The sequence below is a fragment of the Pseudophryne corroboree genome, chromosome 8 (genome assembly GCF_028390025.1).
Source record: "Pseudophryne corroboree isolate aPseCor3 chromosome 8, aPseCor3.hap2, whole genome shotgun sequence".
In the NCBI taxonomy this organism is placed as follows: Eukaryota; Metazoa; Chordata; class Amphibia; order Anura; family Myobatrachidae; genus Pseudophryne; species Pseudophryne corroboree.
The window spans coordinates 167,345,425-167,356,324 of NC_086451.1; the positions used below are offsets into that span (position 1 = coordinate 167,345,425).

The 10,900-nt window shown below is 47.6% G+C and overlaps 1 pseudogene; it reads right to left on the reverse strand.

Annotated features, from left to right (window-relative positions):
* Positions 1-786: 786 nt before the first annotated feature.
* LOC134953099 (U1 spliceosomal RNA) lies at positions 787-967 on the reverse strand (annotated as a pseudogene).
* Positions 968-10,900: the final 9,933 nt, after the last annotated feature.

The following is a 10,900-nucleotide window of genomic DNA, read 5'->3' on the forward strand; positions in this document are numbered from 1 at the left end:
CACATATATGTAATTTGAATATGTAATTTGTACCTTCCTACTTTAAAATGTAATGGATGAACCTCACCCTGTGAGAACTATCTTCATGATCAAGAGATCTCATACGCAAGAAAAGCATGTGTTGGGATAGGGCTGTGGAGGGCGGCTGTTCGAGCACACCCCCGTCAAGTTAAGGAGATTCAACTGAGGAAGCACAAGGGAACTCTTGTCTGGGGACAACAACTGCAGGGAGACCACATCTTTTCAGATGAAAATGAGAGGGCGGAAGGCTGCCTAATACTGAAGCACCCTCAAACATCAAACCATATGCAACAACTAGTACAAGCATTCCTGGGGAAAGGTCTGCAGCAGACGGATTTGCATACGGTGATGTCATCCAAGCAGTGGGCCAAAGTTGGCTGGAACCCTCATCTGCATATGAAAAGAGATAAGGGGCGCTTGGATGACCCCTAGTTCGCATTGAACACCCCCCACCCTCCTTTGGTGGGGGGCTCATGTTGGCCATGCCCCAGCCCCTGAAGCATTCAAGCTGATTTCTTGCAGCAGCTGGGCACTGTAACAGCTCCAGAGCTGCTCTGTAAGGCAAATAAAAGGGTGTGGGCCCTGCAACACCACCTGTAGTTCGCATTGTGCGTTGGAAGGCACAAAGTAAGCAGACGGGAGAAGTCAGGATAGTGCGCAAGGGCATAGAAGGGAGGGGCTCAAGAAAAGAGAAGTGGAAACAGACAGCAAACTAGGCTGGAGAGAGACCTGAGACAATGAGATCTAAATTATACCAGAGCCAACCAGGGGAAAGCACAAATGCAGTCCCCCCCCCCCCCCCCCCCCACCACAAATTAAATTATGCAGTCGAGATTCCCACATTTGGGGAAATCACAGAGGTCAGCATACCCAGAATGCAATGAATGAACCTCACCCTGGGAAAACAATCTTCATGACCATGGTATCACCTAAGCAAAATAAGTATGATTTGAGATAGGGCTGGGGAGGGCCGCTGCTCAGGCACACCTCCGTCAAGTAAAGGAGATTCAACTGAGGCAGCACAAGGGAACTCTCATCTGGGGACAACAACTGCAGGGAGAACACATTTTCAGATGAATGTGTGAGGGCAGAAGGCTGCCTAATACTGAAGCACCCCCCAAACAACAAACCAAATGCAACAACTAGTGCAAGCATTCCTGGGGGAAGGCCTGCAGCAGATGGATTCGCATATGGTGATGTCATCCAAGCAATGGGTATAGTTGGCTGCAACCCTCGTCTGCATATGAAAAGAGAAAATGGTCACGCAGGGCATGGCGGCCTTTGTGGGGTTGCGCTTGGATGACCCCTAGATCGCTTTATACACCCCCATCAGTGTGGGGCTCATGTTGGCCATGTCCCAGCCCCTGAAGCATTCAAGCTGATTTCTTGCAGCAGCTGGACCCAGTAACAGCTCCAGAGTTGCTCTACAAGACAAGTAAAAGGGTGTGAGCCATGCAGCACCACCTGTAGTTTGCATACACACATATATAGGACAGCATCTCTTATATGCCTCAGGGGCAATAAAATAGTATCCTTATCTAGGGTATCCGTCCATGCCGCTACAGCACTACACATACACACCCAGGCCGACGCAATTGCCGGTCTGAGTAAGGTACCTGAATGTGTATAAATGGACTTCAGGGTAATCTCCTGTTTGCGGTCAGCAGACTCTTTGAGGGTAGCCGTATCCTGGGACGGGAGGGCTAACTTCTTGGATAAGCGTGTTAATGCTTTGTCCACCCAAGGGGAGGATTCCCATCGTAACCTATCCGTTGATGGGAAAGGATACGCCATAAGAATCCTTTTGGAAATCTGCAGGAGATTCCCAAGCTTTTTCACATAACTCGTTCAGCTCGTGTGAGGGGAAAAGGTTACCTCAGGCTTCTTTCCCTTGTACATATGTACCCTCTTGTCAGGGATAGGGGGCTCCTCTGTGATGTGCAAAACATCTTTTATTGCCATAATCATATATCAAATGTATTTTGCCAATTTTGGCTGTAACTTTGCATCATCGTAATCGACACTGGAGTCAGAATCCGTGTCGGTATCTGTGTCAACAATCTGGATAGTGGGACCCTGACAGTCCCTACGACATAGGATCAGGCATGGGTTGAGACCCTGACTGTCCCAAAGCTTCAGCCTTGTCTAATCTTTTGTGCAATGAGTTTACACTAGCATTTAAAACATTCCACATATCCATCCAATCAGGTGTCGGCGGAGACACCACATTCATTTGCTCCCGCTCCTCTCTAATATAGCCTTCTTCCTCAGACATGTCGACACACGCGTACCGACACACCACACACACAGGGAATGCTTTTACTGAAGACATTTCCCCCACAAGGCCCTTTGGCAGAGCTGGCCCTAACCAATATGATGCCCTAGGCAAGATTTTGCCTGGTGCCCCCTAGCACCACCGCTGGTTCCGCCTCTGACCTTGCACCTCTTTCCCAGCACCATCAACCCTCACCCATAACAGTACTTATTTTGGTGTTTGTACCCCCTATATTTTAAACAGGAACAGTTCGCACATTTGGCGCACAGTCCAAAAAGGGGTGTGTTTTTGCTGGCAATGGGCATGTCCACACAATAGTACCCCCAATTAAAATTCCGCCACACAGTACTGCAATTTTATTCACATTTGATCACGCGATAGTGTCCATAATTCACATTACATCCCACAGTAGTATCACTTTACCTTATAAACGTTACTTCTCACAGTAGTGCTCCTTATTCACATTACATCACACTGAATTGCTCCTTATTTACATTACACCACACCCTATTGCTCTTTATTCACATTAGACGACACAGTAAATGCCCTTTCTATACGCAACGCTACATATTAGAGCACCTTATACACATAATGCCACACATTAGTAATGCATTTATACACATAATTCCACACAGTAATGCCCCTTACACATATGAGACACATCATTAATGTCCTTATAAACATAATGCGTCTTACACATTATGACAACCTTTATTAATGCCCTTTTACACATAATGGCCCTCATTCCGAGTTGTTAGCTCGCAAGCTGCTTTTAGCAGCATTGCACACGTTAAGCCGCCGCCTACTGGGAGTGAATCTTAGCTTATCAAAATTGCGAACAAAAGATTAGCAGAATTGCGAATAGACACTTCTTAGCAGTTTCTGAGTAGCTCCAGACTTACTCGACAACTGTGATCAGTTCAGTCAGTTTCGTTCCTGGTTTGACGTCACAAACACACCCAGCGTTCGCCCAGACACCCCCGTTTCTTCAGACACTCCCGCGTTTTACCCAGAAACGGCAGCGTTTTTTCACACACACCCATAAAACGGCCAGTTTCCGCCCAGAAACACCCACTTCCTGTCAATCACACTACGATCAGCAGAACAAAGAAAAAACCTCGTAATGCCGTGAGTAAAATACCTAACTGCATAGCAAATTTACTTTGCGCAGTCGCAGAGCGAACATTGCGCATGCGCAATAAGCGGAAAATCGCTGCGATGCGAAGAAAATTACCGAGCGAACAACTTGGAATGACCACCCTTGCGCATGCGCAATTAGCGGAAAATCGCTGCGATGCGAAGAAAATTACCGAGCGAACAACTCGGAATGACCACCAATGTCCCTTACACATATGCCGCACATTATTAATGCCCTTATACACATAATGACACACATAGTGCCCCTTACACATATGTTGCACATTAATGCATTTTTACATGACACACATAATGCTCCTTACTCATATTCCGAACACTACTGCACAATCAACCCACTCACATGCACACAGCACTCACACTGCCACTAACACTGTGACCTCTGCCTCTGCTTGGATACAGATGTGTCCTCATAAATCTTGCCTCAATGCTAACGTTGGGGCACCTTTTTTTTATTAAAATGCATCTTATTTGCATTGCTATGTTGTTAGGATGCACACGCAGCTTCTGCTGATTAAAATGATATGCAGCACGCCTATATACTGTGTGAGACTGTGGCTGTATCTGCATATGAAATGCTACACACAGAATATAGGCATGCCGCATATCATTTTAATCAGCAGAAGTTGCTGATGCCCCTAGGCATATCAAATGCCCTAGGCAATTGCCTAGTTTGCCTATGCCTATGGCCGGCTCTGCCCTTTGGAGAGACAGAGAGAGAGTATGCCTGCACATACCCCAGCGCTATATAACCCAGGAATAGCACAGTAACTTAATTTTGCACAGTAGCGCTGCTGTATGTAATTTGCGCCAAATTATGTGCCCCCCCCCCTCTCTTTTCAACCCTCTTGTCTACCGTGGTATAAGCAGGGGAGAGTCCGGGGAACTTCCTCTCAGCGGTGCTGTGGAGAAAAAATGGCGCTGGTGAGTGCTGAGGGAGAAGCCCCGCCCCCTCGGCGGCGGGCTTCTGTCCCGCTTAAACTGTACAATTGGCGGGGGCTCATACATATATACAGTGCCCAGCTGTATATATGTTATATTTCTGCCAAAAACAGGTTTATATTGCAGCCCAGGGCGCCCCCCCTGCGCCCTGCACCCTTACAGTGACCGGAGTATGTGAGGTGTATGGGAGCAATGGCGCACAGCTGCAGTGCTGTGCGTTACCTCAATGAAGATCATGAAGTCCTCTGCCGCCTCTGAAGTCTTCTTTTCTTCTCATACTCACCCGGCTTCTATCTTCCGGCTCTGCGAGGGGGACGGCGGCGCGGCTCTGGGACGGACGGCGAGGGTGAGATCCTGCGTACCAATCCCTTTGGAGCTAATCCCTTTGGAGCTAATGGTGTCCAGTAGCTTAAGAAGCAGGACCTTGCAACTCGGAGAGTAGGGCTGCTTCTCTCCCCTCAGTCCCTCGATGCAGGGAGTCTGTTGCCAGCAGTGCTCCCTGAAAATTAAAAACCTAACAAAATACTTTCTGTCAGAAAGCTCAGGAGAGCTCCTGAAAAGCACCCAGTATCCACTGGGCACAGTATCAAACTGAGGTATGGAGGAGGGGCATAGAGGGAGGAGCCAGTGCACACCCAGAACTAAAGTCTTTCTTAAAGTGCCCATGTCTCCTGCGGAGCCGTCTATCCCCATGGTCCTTACGGAGTCCCCAGCATCCTCTAGGACGTTAGAGAAAATAGGATTTTAATACCTACCGGTAAATCCTTTTCTCTTAGTCCGTAGAGGATGCTGGGCACCCGTCCCAGTGCGTACTGTGTCTGCAGTTATTAAATGGCCCTTAACTCCAGAACATTTATGTGGAGACAACTTTCCCGACTTGACCATCTTCCTTGGACGTTTTCCCCCTGTGTGACTGCTCCCCAGCATCGGAGGGTTGCATCCATGGTCCCTAGGATCCAGTCCTGAATCCCGAACCTTCGCCCCTCTAGGAGGTGAGAACTGTGCAGCCACCAATGGAGTGAGATTCTGGTCTTGGAAGACAGGATTATCCTCCGGTGCGTGTGTTGGTGGGATCCGGACCACTTGTCCAACAGGTCCAACTGGAAAACTCTGGCATGGAACCAGCCAAACTGAATGGGCTCGTAGGCCGCAACCATCTTACCCAGCAACCAAATGCATTGATGGATTAACACTCTTGCTGGTTTCAGAATTTGTTTGACCAGACTCTGGATCTCCAGAGCCTTTCCACTGGAAGAAAACCTCTTCTGTGTCCAGTATCACTCCCAAAAACAACAACCGCGTCATTGGGACCAACTGCGATTTTGGCAAGTTTAGGAGCCAACTATGTTGTTGAAGAACGGTCAGGGAGAGTGCAATGTTTTGCACTAACTGGTCCCTGGATTTCGCCTTTATCAAAAGATCATCCAAGTACGGGATAATTGTTACTCCTTGCTTGCGATCACCCTGGTGAAAATCCTCGGAGCCGTGGACAGACCAAACGGCAATGTCTGAAATTGGTAATGACAATACTGAATTGCAAACCTCAGGTAGCTTGATGCAGAGGCTAAATGGGAACATGTAAGTAGGCATCCTTTATGTCTACCAAAACCATGAAATCTCCTTCCTCTGGACTGGAGATCACTGCACTGAGAGATTCCATCTTGAAATTTAATTTCCTTAGGTAGAAATTGAGGGATTTCAGATTTCAGATTGGTCTGACTGAGCTGTCCGGCTTAGGGACCACGAAGAGGCTTGAATAAAAACCTTCTCCCTGCTGACTAAAGCCGATTTGAACAATCGGTGAGGGGGAACGTCTTGAAACCCCAGTTTGTACCCTTGGGACACTATTTGTAAAACACACGAGTCCATGTCCGAATGAATCCAGAACTGACTGAAGAGTTTTAGACGTGCCCCCACTGGTGCGGGCTCCTGCAAGAGAGCCCCAGCGTCATGCGGTGGATTTGGCAGAAGCAGAGGATGATCTCTGCTCCTGCGATCTTGAAGAGGATGCAGACCTCTTCCCTCTTCTCCTTCCTCTACCTGCAAAGAAAGGGGAATCTTAACTTCTTGCATATCTATTGGGCCGAAATGACTGCATCAGATAATGATGCGTCTTCATCCGTTGGGAGGGAACATAGGGCAAGAAGGTTGACTTACCTGCGGGAGCTGCAGAGATCAAATTAACTAGGCAGTCACCAAACAACGCTTCACCTTCATAGGGAAGAGACTCCCTTTCTTCTTGGAGTCAGCATCAGCATTCTCTTGGTGAATCCACAATGCCCTCCTATCCGAGACTGCCATGAAATTGGCCCGTGAACTCAAGAGTCCTATATCCCTTGCAATCTCACGTAAGTATGCTGCAGTGTCCTTGATATGATACAACGTAAGGAGTATCCCATCTCTCCAAGGTATCTTTATCGGATGACAAGGTATTCGACCAATTCTTGAATACTACTACTCACCCATGCACATGTAATGGCAGGTCTAAGTAATGTACCCTTGGTTACATAACTAGAAATAATGTAGCTTCCTGCATACGATCCGCTGGATTTGTGACAGGGCCCCGTGCAGAACAGGGGGTGACTCCCACTTTATTCTGTCCGCGGCGGGAAATGAATAAACAACCAGAATCCTTTTGGGGATTTGAAACCATCTTGTCGAGCTGGCCCAGACTTTCTCAAACAGAGATGGAGGAACGTTACATCAGCTTTCATTATATATCTATATATACACACATACATATAGACCACTTTGTCAGGAACAGCAGGGTCTTCAGTGATTTTAATATGTCCTTAATATCCACAATCATGTACTGAATGCTCCTTGCCAATATTGGATCTAATCAGGAAACATTATGGTCGACATAGGAATCAGTATCCGTGTCCGTATCAGTGTGTAGTAACTGGGCAAAATAACATTTTTGCGACCCCGCGGGGCCTGAGGGAAAAGAAACATAGCCATGAACATCACATCTATTCTCTACGTCTGTGTCTGGGACACAGATTTATCCAACCTTACTCTGATATTACTGAAACTTTTACCCAGTCAGTTATTGGTGGTGCCAACAGGGCCACCATCATATGTCTGCATTCCTAATATAGTTTCCTCTTGGGAAAAACATTCAGCCACCGACATGTTGACACACATGTACCAAGTACCCACAGACACATCGGCTTATGGGGGACAGACCGTCAGTAAATCTGTCAGAGGGACACAGAGGATTTTTCAGCTCACAATCCAGCGCCAAAAGTACACAGTCTGGGAAATAATAAACTCTATAGTGATAGACTTGTAATGCTCTAAAGATGTTCTGGTGAGGTGAGGAAGAAGCCCCGCTACTGTAATGGCGCGTATCTGTCCCGCTCAGAAATAATTAATTACGCTAGCGGGGTAAGGACAGTGCCCAGGCACTAATGTCCACTTTTTCCAGCCTTTTGTGAGGAATTTATGCTGCCCAGGGTGCCCCCCCCCTGTGCCCTGCACCCTGCAGTGCCTGTGTTTGTGTGGGAGCATGGCGCGCAGCGTTCCGCTCGCTGCTCGGTACCTCAGAATGCCATCACTGGAGAAGAAGTCTTCTGTACTTCTGCTACTCACCTGTCTTCTGGCTCTGTAAGGGGGTGACGGCAGGCTGCGGGAGTGTGCATCTAGGCGTACCCAGCGATCAGCACCCTCAGGAGCTAATGGTGTCCTGTCAGCCTGAAGCAGAGCCATTGAACTCACTAGAAGTTGGTCATACTTCTCTCCCCTAAGTCCCACGAAGCAGGGAGACTGTTGCCAGCAGCCTCCATGAAAATAAAAAAAACTAACAAGTCTTTTCAGAGAAACTCAGTAGAGCTCCCCTGTAGTGCATCCAGTATCACTGCGCACAATACTAAAACTGGAGTCTGGAGGAGGGGCATAGAGGGAGGAGACAGTTCACACCCTTTGAAAGTCTTAAAGTGCCCATGTCTCCTGCAGATCCCGTCTATACCCCATGGTTCTTAATGTGACCCCAGCATCATCTAGGACGTATGAGAAAACAAATAACGCACACATGAGGAGGAGAGAACTAAGGAAGCTATAAGGAGAAGAGGGGAGGGAGGGGGGGTTGAAAGGTAAGGTAGTAGTAAAGGCATATTGGATAAACTACAACCTTATACATATTCATTAATGTACCAGAAGTTAGAAGTAGAAGAGCTCTAACAGAAACCACAAAGCTTATCTAAAGCCACACCACACTGGATATGATCAATCTCATTTGATTTTTGAAGCAAAGCAGTATTGGACTTTGTTAATACATGGATGGGAGACTGCTTGGTAGTATCAGATTCTTTAGGTGTTTTTAAACTACCAACACCATTTTCTTGGTACATTTAATTTTTACATGTATTCTTTTATGTACCAGAAGTTAGAAGTAGAAGAGCTGTAATAAAAACCACCAGCTCATCTACAGCCACAGCACACTGGATTTGCCCAATCTCTCCTGATCATGGAAGCTGAGCAGTGTTGGTCCTGGTTTTAGTACTTGGATGGGAGACCACCAGGAAATACCAGGAGCTGTGTGTATTTTTACAATACTAACACCGTTCTCTTGATGCATTCCATTTTGAAACATTGGGGCAGATCTATTAAGCCTGGTGAACTGATAAAGTGCAAGGTGATAAAGTACCAGCCAGTCAGCTCCTAACTGTCATTTTTCAAACCCAGCCTGTGACATGGCAATTAGGAGCTGATTGGCTGGTACTTTATCACCATGCAAATTAGCATTTCACCAGGTTTAATAAATCGTCCGCTTACTCATTTATGTACGAGTAGTTAGAAGTAGAAGAACTCTAACAGAAACCAGTAAGCTCATCTACAGCCACACCACACTGTATATGCCCAATATCACCTGATTTTAGGCCTGGTATGTTCTTGGATGTGAGACCACCAGGGAATACCAGGTGCTGTAGGTAGTTTTATACTACCAACACCGTTCTCTTGATGCATTCTATTTTGAAACTTATTCATTGATGTACCAGTAGTTAGAAGTAGAAGTTAGAAACAGCAAAAATCATCTACAGCCGCATCACACTGGATATGTCCAATCTCATCTGATGTTGGAAGCTAAGCAGTGTTGTGCCTGGTTAGTTTTTGGATTTCAGGTCCTGCCTTCTGGTTTGGCCACGGCACCTCGGAAATTCACCAAGGTCATGGCCGTGATGACGACCCTTCACCATCGGTGGACCAGGGAGGAATCTCTCCTCCCGATAAACATTCTGGAATTGCAGGCAGTGTTCAATTAATTGACACTGGCCCTGCCTCTAGTACAGAACAGGCCTGTTCAAGTACAATCGGACAACGCCACCACGGTAGTGTACACAAATCATCAAGGCGGCACTCGAAATTGCATAGCAAAGCTGGAAGTATCAAAAATCCTCAGTTGGGTAGAACGTCATCTGCCAGCAATATCGGCAGTGTTCATTCCCGGAGTCCTCAACTGGGAAGCGGATTTCCTCAGTCGTCAGGACGTTCACGCTGGAGAGTGGAGAGGCTGCAGCAGAAATGTCTGCACTGGTGTCAGTAGGTGACTGAGGCAGGGATGACTGGGAGATAGTGGGTGACTGAGGCCGGGGTGACTGGGAGATAGTCAGTGACTAAGGCAGGGGTGATAGGGATATAGTGGATGACTGTGGCAGGGGTGACAGGGACAGTAGGAGACTGAGGCAGGGGTGACAGGGATAGTGGGTGACTGAGGCAGGGGTGATATGGAGATAGTGGTTGACTGAGGCAGGGGTGACAGAGATAGTGGGTGACTAAAGCAGGGGTGACTGGTATAGTGGGTGACTGAGGCAGGGGTCGCAGGTATAGTGGTTAACTGAGGCAGCGGTGACTGGGAGATAGTGGGTAACTGGGGCAGGGGTGACAGGGAAAGTGTGTGACTCAGGCAGGGGTGATAGGGAGATAGTGGGCAGCAGATCACTGCCTTGCTGACAGCAGCACATCCCTGCCTCATTGACAGCAGCACATACCTGCCTTACTGACAGCAGCAGATCACTGCCTCACTGACAGCAGCAGATCACTGCTTCACTGACAGCAGCAGATCCCTGCCTCACTGACAGCAGCAGATCCCTGCCTCACTGACAGCAGCAGATCCCTGCCTCACTGGCAGCAGCAGATCCCTGCCTCACTGGCAGCAGCAGATCCCTGCCTCACTGGCAGCAGCAGATCCCTGCCTTACTGACAGCTGTATATAGGGCCTAATTCAGACCTGATCTCTGCTGTGCATATTCACACAACAGGAGATCAGGTCTGAAGTGTGTGTGTGTGCTGGTGCCGCAGTGCACCGGCACATGCCAGAGATGCGATCAGCATCTCTGCCCAGTGAGCGCCTCTGCCAACACATACTTATCTTGCATATGAGATCTCTTGATCATAAAGATAGTTCTCACAGGGTGAGGTTCATCCATTACATTTTAAAGTAGGAAGGTACAAATTACATATTCAAATTACACATATATGTGCTGGATTCAAATGTTTTCCCCCCTT